Consider the following 14,405-nt stretch of genomic DNA (forward strand, 5'->3'; position numbering starts at 1 on the left):
TGGTGGTGGTGGTTCTTGCTAGAAATGTCATCCTTTCAGTCAGATGAAGGGCCAGTTTTTTGGCTGTAAGTTGTAAGTTTTTGGGGGCAGGGACTGTCATTTCCTGTATGCCAGGACAACCTAGCATTATTGGGTTCAAACTTGGTTCTCACCTCTAGGTGCTACCACAAATGTTAAATAAATAAAATCTACATAGCCCAGGTGAAAGAGGGGACTACTCTGATTCACATCAGAGAAGGATTTAACCTGACATATGAAAATGAGGTCCCTAAGGTCTCTAAATGGTCATTCAGATTAAAGTTAAAAATGCCATAGTGCTTTGCTTTCCAAAAAAAGAACAGAAGAAATATCCCCAGTGTTCTGGTTATCGTACTCCTCCCTCTGGCCAAAGCTTCTAATGTCCATGGCTCTATGAAACTATTGCTAAGAACATAGGGCCAAAATGACTGATCCCTGGTGTGATTTTGTTGGAGATCTAGGCCTATATTACTGAGATCAGTAGAATCTCAAGAGGGATGAATTGGACCCATAACAGTTGCCACATATATCTATACAAGTTATTGTGTTGCCACTGTTTAACTTTATTAACTGCTTGGGGATATTTTGCACACAGAGGGCAGCATGTGAAACCAAATTCTATTCTATTTTATTTGGGCAAATTTTTAAAATAAGTTTACATAAAACTATATTGTGTTTGTGAATTATGAATATTTTACTGAAGCTGAATAGCAACATTAATGAGCTCAGTATTTGATTTCTGAATTTGTGCTCAAACCATCACCTGTTTATAATTAGCCTCTTGAAAACTACAATAGTTATTCTATACAATTGTCAATGTTAACCGTGTGGAAAATTGCAGCTTTTTGAAGCTGCAAGTCTTCTAAAGGCTGCAGATCATATGTGTCCGCTTACCCAAGGGCATTATTTTTGATTTAACTGTAATCCTGTCTGGAAACAAGTACCGAGGCCATTCTCAGGAAGGCCCTCATGTCCATTTGACCTTATTTTCAAAGTTTTCCAAAACAGTTACATAACTTCCATACCTGTTGTAATCTCAGATTAAAAAAATACATAGCAGCTAAAAGCAGAAATAAAAGCTAGCAACAGTTGCATGTATTGGCCATTCCATATGGGATGGATTTTTTGAAGAAACAATCAGAAAGTAGTGTTTTGAGACAGGAGATTTATGGATATGGTTCCTCCATATTCATTATTCCCTCATGAATGATTGAAATATGCATTTGTGTGCTTCATCTGCAAAATTTCAGTACAGTACTTTAAGAACTAGATTTCCATGGTTATATTTTTTGCAAAACTGGTTTGTAATTAAGTAGTGTGAGCCATAAAAAAAGAGCATTGAGAAAAAAAGCCTCTGCTCAAAAGTCCATCAAAAGGAGGTGGGTAAGCTTGTACAGCAGCATCTTCCACTACCCTGGTCCTGTAGAGGCCTGTAAATCCCAACTTCAAGCAATTATGACTAAGGCTACGATTTAGTCATGGGTATTTTTAGTAAAAGTCCTGGATAGGTCATGGGCAATAAACAAAAATTCATGGCCCGGGACCTGTCCATGGCTGCCGGAGGAGCAGCTGTTGTGACTGTCCCAGGAGCCAGCCACCTTGCCCCCTTCAGAAGTCACAGAGGTTGTGGACAGTCAAGGAATCTGTGACTTGCGCGATCTCTGTAACAGAGACGGAGCCCTAATTATGACTCAGCGGTTCTGGAAAGTGTGGAACTTGAGTAATGATGCTCTCCACAGGCTCAACCTTTCAGACCTTCAAAGATTTCTCTGTATCAGGTAACACTGTCATATTCTGCATGGCAAACAGCCACAGAGAAGGAAGAGGCACAGGCATGAATGTTCTAGCCCTTTTTGGCTGCCCTGAGACCTCTAGAATATCACAAGAGATCTTGGAATATCCACAGGCTGGGAAAGTCACAACTGTTTGTTGTCTGGTGTACAAGGAGGCAACCCCTTTCTCTGCACCATAACATGAATCACCAGAATCTGTGGCATTAAAGTTGTGTTTTCTACCCAACTTTGACCTTCCTTCAGAATTTTCGATGGGTGTACACTATGCTACTGATTTCATGAAGAAATTGTTGCTTATGTTGTCATAGCAGGTGACGCTTATTTAACTCTTCATGGTAGATACCATGGTGTGATAACACCTCCTCATAATTATGGGTTAAATCATACTCTTCTCTAGAAAAACATCAGCATAACTCAGGGAGTTCCATGCAGTCCATCACATTCTGACATTTCTGACATTCCTGACAAACATTTAAGACACTTCATTAAGTGCCCCAAAAGCCACTATCCCACAATTGAGTAATAAGGCTATATATTGGTTAAAAAACTGACCTGGTTCAGAAGGGAAATGAAGACAGCTATAAAAAATTATAATACATGGAAGAAAGGGGAAATTAATAGTAATGAATATAAATCAGAAACTAAGAACTGTAGAAAATTGATAAGGGAATCAAAGGTATAAAAAAAAATCTACAGCCAGCAAAGTTAAGGACAATGAGGACTTTTTTTAAAAGGTATATTAGAAGCAAAATTATCCTAACAATAGTATTCATCCAAATGGACGGTAGAATAGAAGTATCAATAATCAAACAGGTATGTTTCTAGTGGACTCCCACAAGTATCAGGTTTTGGTCCTATGCTATTTAACATTTTAGTAATAACCTGGAAGAAAACAAAATCATCAATAACGTTTGCAGATGATACAAAAATTGGGGGACAGGTCACTAATACAGAGTGATGTGTGGATCACCTGGTAAGTTGGGCACAAGAAAACAATATGCATTTTAATATGGCTAAATGTAAATGTATACATCTAGGACAGGGGTGGGCAAACTTTTTGGCCCGAGGGCCACATCTGGGAATAGAAATAGTATGGCAGGCCATGAATGCTCACAAAATTGGGGTTGGAGTGCGGGACGGAGTAAGGGCCCTGGTTGGGGGTGTGGGCTCTGGGGTGGAGACAGAAATGAGGAATTCAGGGTGTGGGAGGGGGTTTCAAGATTGGGTGGGGGAATGGGCTGGGGGGGACAGTGAGGGCTCCATCTGGGGGTGCGGGCTCTGGGGATAAGGAGTTTGGGGTGCAGAAGGGTGCTCCAGGCTGGGACCGAGGGATTCAGAGGGAAGGAGGGGGATCAGGGCTGAGGCAGGGGGTTGGGGCATGGGGAGAGGCTCTGGGGTGCAGGCTCCAGGCAGCGCTTACCTCAAGTGGCTCCTGGAAGCAGCAGCATGTCCCCCCTCTGGCTCCTATGTGGAGGCGCAGCCAGGCAGCACTATGCACTGCCCCGTCCGCAGGCACCGCCCCCACAGCTCCCATTGGCCATGGTTCCCAATAGGTGCTTGGGGTGGGGGCAGCGTGCAGAGTGGAGCCCTCTGGTTTTTCCTATGAGTAGGAGCTGGAGGGGGGACATGTCGCTGCTTCCAGGAGTTGCGTGGAGCGGCCCCCGACCCTGCTCCCCAGTTGGAGCACCGGAACACCGAAGTGGGGAAAGCCCCAGACCCTGATCCCCAGCGGGAACTTGAGGGCCAGATTAAAATGGCTGGCAGGCCGGATCCGGCCCCCGAGCCGTAGTTTGCCCACCCCTGATCTAGGAACAAATAATATAGACCTTACTTACAGAATGGGAGAATCTATCTTGGAAAGCAGTGACTCTGAAAAAGATTTGAGGGGGAGGGTAATGGTGGATAATCAGCTGAACATGAGCTACCAGTGTGATGTGGCCGAAAGGGCTAATGCAATCCTTAAATGCACAAACATGGGAATCTTGAGCAGAGGTAGAGAGGTTATTTTACCTCTGTATTTAGCACTGGTGCAACTGCTGCTGGAATCCTGTGTCTAGTTCTGATGTCCACAATTCAAAAAGGATGGTGATAAATTAGAGAGCGTTTAGAGAAGAACCACAAGAATGATTAAAGGATTGAAAAATATGTCTTATAGTGATGGACTCAAAGAGCTCAATCTATCTAGTTTAACAATGAGAATGTTAACAGATGACTTGATTACAGTCTTGAGTACCTTTACTAGGAACCAATATTTAATAATGGTCTCTTCAATCTGTAGAGAAATGTATAACGCAATCCAATGGCTGGAAGTTGAAGCTACGCAAATTCCGATGGCAAATAAGGCGTAACTTTTTAACGGTTAGAGTAATTAATCATTGGAAGAATTTACCAAGGATTGAGGTAGATTCTCCATCACTGACAATTTTTCAATCAAGGCTGGCTGTTTTTCTAAAAGATTTGCTCTAGGAATTATTTTGAGGAAGTTCTATGGCCTGTGTTATACAACAAGGAATCTGGTGGCACCTTAAAGACTAACAGATATCTGTTAGTTATCTGTTAGTCTTTAAGGTGCTACCAGACTCCTTGTTGTTTTTGTAGATACAGACTAACACAGCTACCCCCTGATACTGTGTTATACAGGAAGTCAGACTAGATGATCACAGTGGTCCCTTCTGGCCTTGGAATCTGTGAACCCTTGAGGGGAAAGCGTTTGTAGGCCCATGGAGAGGACAGGGGGCAGAGCTTCCCAACTGTGTGGGTGACCCAAGGACCATAGAGAAATTCCACAGGAAGCCTCTCTCTGCTGCTCCTCCTGGCGCTTGGTATGTTATGGAGCCATAGGGCAGTATGTTAAATTTTCCCAGTTTTCAGAACTGCTGAGCTCACAAATCCCATTGACATCAAGAGGAGCTGCAGGTGCTATGCACCTTTGAAAATCAGGCCATTTATAATTCAGATGCCTAAATATGGATTTAGAAAGCTAACTTTAAGCGCTCAAGTTTGAGAATGTTGACCATGGTGTCATTGGCACCTGTGCCCTACCCCAGCCTAACTAGAAGTTGATACTTGAAATAATATAAATAACTGTGGGAAATTCCCTGCATTTTCTGGGGACTGTTAGAGAGAGCTGGTATTTCCTAGTTCTAGTCTCCTTCAGCCAGCCATTCTTCTGGAAAGCCATAGAGGCCCAATTACCCTGTGTTCACAAAGAGGAGCCTTCTGAAGACAAATGGGGGACAATGCCTCCTTGTTTCAAGTTCCTTTGTAGTTACTAAGGGTGGGATCCACAAAGGTACTTATGACCCAAAGTCCTGTTTTTAGGTGCCACTGCAATCCATAGAACTCCTGCTCAGCTGCTACCTTACCCTGTAAGCTCCTAAACTGATTTGGCACCTACGTTTTTGCAGTAAGTTTCCTAGATGCCTCTGTTCCTGTCTCTGAGCATGTGCACTGCAGCCTCACTCTAGGCACCCAGGGCACCTATCTCCCACCTAAGCCCCAGAGTGATCCACATACTAGGGGAAAGAGAGGCATTTAGCCACCTAAATCACATGTGGGCCCTGATCTGGTAGGTGGGCTCAGAGGTCACCTAACTCCACATAAAACAGTCCAGCAGGAGGACCACCTCCCTTATAACCTTTAGCCCAGTGGTTATGTTACTCACTTGGGATATGAGAGACTCCCTCCTCCCCCCAATTCAAGTCCTCATCTGCCTGAGGAGAAGGAATTTGAACAGGGATCTGCCCCATCTCAGGTGACTGCCCTCGCCACTGGAGTATGGAACATTTTTATGGGGGGAGGGGTCTCCTTCAATCTCTTCCATTGAAGTTGAATTAAAAAAAATGAATAAATATTAATTGGGCCAGAGAGTTACAATGACTCTATAGCCCATTGGTTAGGGAACCCACCTAAGAAGTGGGTAGTCCCTCTTCACATCCCTTCTCCTCAGGCAGAGATGGGACTTGCGCAGGGGGTCTCTCACATCCCAGATGAGCACCCTACCCTCTGAGCTTTAAAGTTTAAGAGAGGACATCCTCCCCGCAGCTGCTTTATGTGAAACTATGCAGCTTGTGGGCACATCTACCAGATCAGGCACTGTTACCCACACAAAATTATCTGTTACCCACACTCTAGGGCACCCATCTTTACCCTTTCGTGGGCTCAAGGCGTAACCCTGTTAACTTAGGCACCCCCGCCCTTGCCAAGTTCCTAAGGCTCCGGGTATAAGGCACCCAACTTTATTCTAAATTTGTTGCCTGAACACTCTAGGACATCCCACTTCTACCTAATTCCTGGGGCTCAAGGTGTAACTCGGTTGATTTAGGCACCCCCACCCTTTCCCAGTCCTAGGGCTCTGGTGGAAAGGCACCTACCCGTACCCAGTTCCTAGGGCTCAGGGCGTAATCTTCTGTGGGTTTATGGGGTCCTTTACCAGTGAAGGAGCCTTACAAAGTAATATCCTTAACCTCTATTTATTAACAATCACCAAAACAAAATGCAAATGCTAAGCATACAATGCTCACCAGTCCCAGTAAGGCAGATGAACTTTTCTTGATGGCCAGTCAGGATCAGGTCATCTGGGGACTTCAGCTTCTGCATGGTGTGATTGGCAGGGTGTGAGGTCTAGCAGGTCTGATCTTGGGGCTGTCTCCTGGAGTTGGTTCCAAAGAACTTCCTTTTGGACCCCCATTTATACAGTGAGTCTTGCTTAGCTGAACCTTAACCAATTATTTTACTAAAATATTACTAAACAAATTTCTAATCAATCCTAACATATTGTAAAACAATTCTTTAACCAATCACACCCCACCACCATAGTTGATTTACACCTAGCAAAATTAGTTATGCAACAGACAGAAACAATTAAAGAACTGGACCGAGATCATACAGATAAACAATAGGGAAGTGGGGACAATAAAGACAAAACAATAAAGAAGTAGAGATTTCGCAATCACAACTGTTGATAAGTGATTTCTTGCCAGACAGAATGTTATCAAACAAAGTTTTCTTTAACCATTTTAAGATCTGTTTCTTTATCTGGTGATGGTGGCTACTATTAGGACAGGATCGCCTTCTTAACAGCCTGGTGTTACATTGTTTTAATGGAATTTAGGTGGAATTTAAGGATGTGACTTTTTGATTCTTGGCTCATGGCTGCGGCTCTCCTAATATGGCTGCAGAAAAAGGCCTCAGACCCTACAGCGCTACACATGACTTAGGTGAAAGAGCATCTATTTTACCCCGATTCATGGATTGCTAGCAGAGCGAGGTGCCTCCCTGCTGTCGGGACTTACATGCCTATCTTCGTGAGAGGGGCAGGGTGTATCATATACTCGTCTTGTCAGCATCTCCTTCTGGCTAGTTTAGGCAGCTCTCCACCTAGCATGCTGGTTTAGTGGATTGCATTCTAAGGCCTGGTCTACACTACAGGGTTAGGTCGAATTTAGCTGTGTTAGGTCGATTTAAAAATGAATGCGACCACACAACCAACCCCGTTCTGTCGACCTAAAGGGCTCTTAAAATCAACTTCTGTACTCCTCCCCGGTGAGGGGAGTAGCGCTAAAATTGACTTTGCTGGGTTGAATTTGGGGTAGTGCGGACGCAAATCGATGGTATTGGCCTCCAGGAACTATCCCAGAGTGCTCCATTGTGACCGCTCTGGACAGCACTTTGAACTCCGATGCACTAGCCAGGTACACAGGAAAAGCCCCGGCAACTTTTGAATTTCATTTCCTGTTTGGTCAGCATGGCGAACTCAGCAGCACTCAGCAGCACAGGTGACCATGCAGTCCCCCACAGAATAGTAAAGCGTAGAATGTTTCTACGCTCCCCCTATCATCCCCATCCCTGAAGTTATTGCAGATTAGAAGGTAAAAAAAACTGCACTTGCGATGACATGTTTTCTGAGCTCATGCAGTCCTCCCACACTGATAGGGCACACTTAATGCATGGAGGCATTCAGTGGCAAAGGCCAGGAAAGAATTAAGTAAGCGCAAAGAGCGGAGGCAGGACGCGATGCTGAGGCTAATGGGGGAGCAAACGGTCATGATGAAGTGTCTGTTGGGAGAGCAAACGGACACGATGAAGCATCTGTAGAAGCTGCAGGAAAGCCAACAAGAGCACCCCCCTCCCGCTGCATCCACTGTATAACCGCCTCCCCTCCTCCCCATGTTCCATAGCCTCCTCACCCTGACGTCCAAGAACACGGTGGGGAGGAAGGGGAGAGAGGCTCCGGGCACCCAGCCACTCCACTCCAGAGGATGGCCCAAGCAACAGAAGGCTGTCATTCAAACAGTTTGATTTTTACTCTACAATGAGTAATGTGGCCTTGTCCTTCCCTCCTCCTCCACCCCACTCAGGCTACCTTATCTCATTTTTTTTTAAATTAATAAAGAAAGAATGCATGGTTTCAAAACAATATTTACTTTATTTCAAAGGGCTGAGGGTGGTTGGCTTACAGGGAATTAAAATCAACAAAGGGGGCAGGTTTGCATCAAGGAGAAACACACACAACTGTCACACCAAAGCCTGGCCAGTCATGAAATTGGTTTTCAAAGACTCTCTGATGTGCAGTGCGCCTTGCTGTGCTCTTCTAATCGCCCTGGTGTCTGGCTGTTCAAAATCGGATGCCAGGCGATTTGCCTCACCCTTCCACCCCACCATAAACGTCTCCCCGTACTCTCATAAATATTATGGAGCACACAGCAAGCAGCAATAACAATGGGAATGTTGGTTGCGCTGAGGTCTGACCAACAGCACCAGTGAGCTTTTAAACACCCAAAGGCACATTCTACCACCATTCTGCACTTGCTCACCCTATAGTTGAACTGCTCCTTACTACTGTCCAGGCTTCATGAATGGATCCCCCGAGCTCGTTTCTGGAAAGCAGGAGAGCAGAGTTGCAGGGGAAGTGATGGAGCCATACACCATGCCCTGGAGGTTGCTAGGAGTTGGGCAGGGAAGACGTTCCCAGAACCCCTGGCCAACCTATATGTCCGCCAGCAGCACTCAGGAGGATCAGAACCGATCCCCCGAGCTCGTCGCTGGGGAGCAGGACAGCAGAGTTGCAGCGGAAGCAGTGGATGATGACAGTTAGCAGTCCTACTGCACCGTCTGCTGCAAAGGCAAGGAGCTGCTGCTGTGTAGCAATGCCAGCTGCTTCAGGTGCTTCTGTGTCGAGTGCTTGGAGGTCCAGGTAGGGCAAGGTACCTTGGCCAAGGCAAAAGAGCAAGAGCCCTGGAGCTGTTACATGTGTCAACCACAGAAGTGCTATGGAGTGTTACAGTGCCGACTGGACTGGAATGTACAGCTGCAAAACTTCTTTACCAGCGACAAAGGACAGGAATATGATGCGCCTAAAATCTAAAAAGGCCCGCAGAGTCACTACCCTTGATAACAGAACGTGAATGATTGCACTGGCTACTTGGATCACAGCAGCCCCCACAGTAGACTTGCCCACAACAGCAGCGGTGACGGTGAGCTGAGTGGGCTCCATGCTTGCCGTGATATGGCGTCTGCACGCAGGGCTGGCTCCAGGCACCAGCGAAGGAAGCAAGTGCTTGGGGCGGCCAATGGAAAGGGGCGGCACGTCCGGGTCTTCGGCGGCAATTCGGCAGCGGGTCCCTCAGTCCCTCTCGGAGCGAAGGACCCGCCGCCAAATTGCCACCAAAGAATTAAGCAGTGCGGCTGAGCTACTACCAGAGTGCCACCAATCAGGGCTTTATCTTTTTTTTTTTCCCCCCTGCTGCTTGGGGCGGCAAAAAAGCTGGAGCCGGCCCTGTCTGCACGGGTAACCCAGGAAAAAAGGCGTGAAACGATTGTCTGCTATTGCTTTCATGGAGGGAGGGGCGACTGACGACATGTACCCAAAACTACCCGCAACAATGTTTTTGCCCCATCAGGCATTGGGAGCTTAACCCAGAATTCCAATGGGCAGCGGAGACTGCAGGAACTGTGGGATAGCTACCCACTGTGCACTGCTCTATAAGTCGATGCTAGCCACGGTAGTGAGATTGCACTCCGACGACTTAATGCGCTTAGTGTGGACATACGCAATCGACCGTATAAAATCGATTTCTAAAAATCGACTTCTATAAAATCGACCTAATTTCGTAGTGTAGACATACCCTGAGATGCCTGACTCAGGCTTCATGGATCACAGGGCTACTCCTGTGATTTTCTAGGTGCTTAAAAGTCAAGCATCGCAATGCTCCACATCCCATTGCCTAAGTCCCATTGTGGAGCTGGGCCTATAAGCCTATTAGGGCCTGATCCTGTGAAGTACTCAAAGGATTGGGCATTTAAGAATGGTCAGTCAATCAGATTAACGGCCAGATCCAAAGCACATTGAAATCAGTGCATGTATTATAGTGAATCTCATGCTTTAAGAACTGATCTTAGATTGTTCCAGTTTATCTGCTTGGCTGTTCTAATTAGAGGCTACATGGAGGCACAGAGGTGTGTGAGTGAGATATGTTTGGGGAGAGCAAACTAAAAGTCATTGTTAGTTTTTGATATTTCATATTAGTGCTTTCTAACAAACTACACAGTATCTGAAGATAGAACTATTTGCAGCACAATGTGCCTCATTTGCAGTTCATCTAGTTATAGAACTACTCAGCTTTGCTTCTCTGTCCTATTGCCTGAACCAAAACTGTTCATGAGAATCCCTATAATACAATAGAGTACCTTCAGGGCACCATATAAATTTATGTAAGTGTATCTCTTTGTGCCTCCTTTGGGTGTCAGAACCTCTCGGCTTTGCTAACCATAAAAAGTACTCCCTTAGCACGCCTCTATACATACAGAGTATGACTACAGATTTATTTGTTTTTAAAAGAAAAAGAACCTACATAAAAAAAAGATTTAAAACCACCTGTTCTCCAAAATTTAGCACACCTGTATCATGAGTCATCAAAAATAAAATACATATTGAGACTATAGGTATATTATAAAACTTTTCCAGCAAGCAATGAACATTGAAGGCTGGGATTTGAAGTATGAACCCCAGCCAAACGTCTTTTGATTCAATTGAGAAAACAGTAGAGTACAAAAGAGAATAGAGTAAGAAAGATGTGGAATTTCAATCCAGATTTGGATTTAGAATGTTCCAAAATAGGGGTGGGAAGGGGCACAGAGCTCTGTGATTTTGGGGGGTGGGGGTGAAGTGGGAGGTCCTTCACCTGTTATAAAAATAGGGACAATTTGCAAAATTTGGATCTGGAGTTGGATTTTGAGTATCTGCAAAGTTCAGAGATGTTCAGCTTCAGGGTTCTAGTTTTACAAATATCTATAGTGTACTTTTATTGAGGGAAGACCCATGAGTTTTGGAATATCACATGTATAATTCCAGACTCAATTTTCCCAGCTAAGATTGATTTTTGTAGATAATGTGTATCTTTAAAGAGATCTTGTAAGGGATACCCATTGCACAGAACCATCTGCTGAAGGAGGAAAGGCTGTCTGTAATATTTACTATCCACAAGGCTGACTTTTGTACTGTAGTTATATTTGGACAAGGGAAACCTAGGGGGCTGTTAGCATTACCTTCTTCATTAAAGTTGAGTATGAGAACGGGAAAGCTATCACTAAGAACCTTTCTCCCTCTTTGAATGAAGAGGGATCCAGGGAACATGGTTATATCTTTCTGTATGGAAATGTCTGAAGAACTCCCTGTTTTAGCTGACTAAATTTCTATCCCGGACATCCTACAAAAAACAGACTTTGGGCTGGACTCTGGTCTCACAGCAGTTTGACCCCACAGTAACTTCAATAGACTTATGCCAACATAACTAGGAGCAGAATGAGGCCATTCATGTTTACACAAAATGTTTAACCACAGTGGGCTGGATTCTGGGTGACACATGTAAAGCAAGCACTGCAGCTTCAGTTCTATGGGTAATTGTGGCACCTTAGAGACAAACACATTTATTTGGGCATAAGCTTTCGTGGGCTAGAGCCCACTGCATCAGCTTATGCCCAAATAAATTTGTTAGTCTCTAAGGTGCCACACAAGGACTCCTCATTGTTTTTGCTGATACAAACTGACACGGCTACCACTCTGAAATCTCTCATGCAATTAAGTATCAGGGGGTAGCCGTGTTCGTCTGTATCCACAAAAACAACAAGGAGTCCGGTGGCACCTTAAAGACTAACAGGTTTATTTGGGCATAAGCTTTTGTGGGTAAAAAGCCCCCACTTCTTCAGATGCAATTGACACTCAGATACACCTTCCTAATGCTTCATGAGTTGGTTTTTACACCAGAAATGCACAAGTGCTGACAGATAATGGTAAGAAAGAGCCAAAGGTGTGGGCCTTACAGCCATGGCCCTTTTTTCACTTATTCACCCCCGTAGCAACAGCAGCAGCTCTCCAAAGGTATTTTAATCTGCTGCTCCTGTCATGACTGCTAGGGGAACATGAAGAGCATCACAAAGGTAAGAAGGATTTCATGGGCTCAATGTGAAAATAGTTGCTGTCATTTCCTAAGGCAAAGGTTGAATAAATTTGGAGATGAAAAAATGCCAATCTGGAAAGCTCTTCCTTCCATGCCCCAGGCACAGGCTGCACTGGTGCAATACTCCTATGTTAGCCTGCAAAGCGACCCTTCCCACTCCCGACAAGCACTGGCCCTACTCAGCTGCTCTGTTTTTTAATCTCTCCACTCTCCTGGGTGAACAAATCCTGAGTGACCTCTCCAAGCAAATGCGTGGGGTGTGGGTGATCATCCATAGAGGAAAAGACAGACAGATTGCCATTTCCACGCTCTGTATGCTAGCCATACAGTTGAATAAAAAAGGCAATACAGGAACAGCAGCATGAATGGGACATCTCACCAAGGGTCAGCAGCAAAAGGGCATTGTTTCATGCTTCTACTGAGTGTTGTCAGTAAACACCGGTTTTACACTTGTGATTACAGCAGACTTCTGGCTCCTCTGGTTTTCCAGCAGCCGCTTACACCACCTCTACTCAGATATCTACCTAGAGAACAAGAGCATTGTGAAATTCTGCTAGTGTTGTCCCCTTCTGGCTCAGCTACACCCATTTTTGGAGTTGACAGCACACAGCTCCTCTTCAGCCCACCTTCTGTGCTCCCGAGTCACCACCTTGGGACAGAGCCCTCACTCCCAGCCAACTTCCCTAGAATCCTTACAGGCTCCACTTCAGTTCAGAGCCTTCCCCAGGAGCCGAGCTTGCTCCCTGTGCTTCCTCAGAACACATCCCCTGCAGCACAGTTACTGCTCTCCTGCAGCTTTTTCCCTCAGGCAAGTTTCCACTGTGCCTTTTGTCTCTCCTCTGTTTTCAGATAGCTCCCACCTGCCCCTTCATGACTTGCTCAGGCTCTGCCCCTCCAGGCCTTTGAGTCACCTGATCGCCTTTCCTCTAGAGCTCAGGTGCTCTCTTTCAAGCCCAACTAGGAGTCAGCTGATGAGTCACAAGGGCATGGGCCTCTTCTCACTTAGAGGGCTAGTGCCACCCTGTGACAGGGAGGATCAGGTCAGCAGTCTTCCAAGCACTGTATACACATTAACCAATTGAGTCACAAAAACTCCTCTACACAGATGGGACACAGAGTCAGATAAATTACACAACTTGGCCAAAGACACAGGCTCTTTGTGGAACGAGTCTATAGACCAGAAAAAATAAAATTAAAACTCAAGAGTTCCTGGCTCCCAGGCCAATTTTTACAACATAAGATCATGCCTTTCTTTAATCATCTTTTGTTAGGGACCTCATCAAGAGCTTTAAAAAAAATCCACAAAAGTTATCTTAACTAGGCTATACACCTGGAGCTGACGTAACTTTGTGAAAAGCGCTTGTATATTTGCCAACTTTCAGTTAGAAACAACCTATGTTTCATACAGACTTTATATGATCACACAGGCGTGGATCCACAAAAGTATCAACTCCTGTTTTTAGACACTACTGGATCCACAAACCCCCGTCTCAGCTGCTGCCAAACTCTGTGGATGTCTAAACTCACTCGACATCCAAGTTTTTGCAATAAAAGTTCCCGAGGCACCTATGTTTTTGCCTTTGGGCATGCGCACTGCTGCCTCCTTGTAAGTTTGGGGATGCCTATCTCCTGCTTAAGCCCCAGAGCAATTCATGAATTGGGGGAAAATAGGCAGTTCTCGGCCTAACTTGCACATGGGGCCCTATCTGGTAGGCAAGATCAGAGGCTGCATAACTCCATGCAAAAAAGGGCAAGGGGAATGGGAAGAAGAGTTTCTTTAGTCCAGTGGTTTCGGCACCTACTTGCAATATGGGATACAAATCCACCCTCTGCCTACTCAGGAGAAGGGATTTAAACAGGAATCTGCCATGTTACAAGTGAGGGTCCAAACCACTGGCCTATAGAGTGAATCTCATTTTTTCTGGCCCATTTCATATTTTATTATTCAGTTATTGAATTAAAGTGTAACAACTTCAATAAGAGAGACTTAGGGAGCCCCACAGGAGAATATTCCACAGATCAGTGGCTAGAGCATTCACCTAAAAGATGGGAGATCGCTGTTTAAATCCTTTTCCTCATCAGACAGAGAGGAAAACTTAAACTTGGTGTTTCCTGCATCCCAGGTGAATACCCTAAC

Source organism: Trachemys scripta, chromosome 2 (assembly GCF_013100865.1).
Source record: "Trachemys scripta elegans isolate TJP31775 chromosome 2, CAS_Tse_1.0, whole genome shotgun sequence".
Lineage (NCBI taxonomy): Eukaryota > Metazoa > Chordata > Testudines > Emydidae > Trachemys > Trachemys scripta.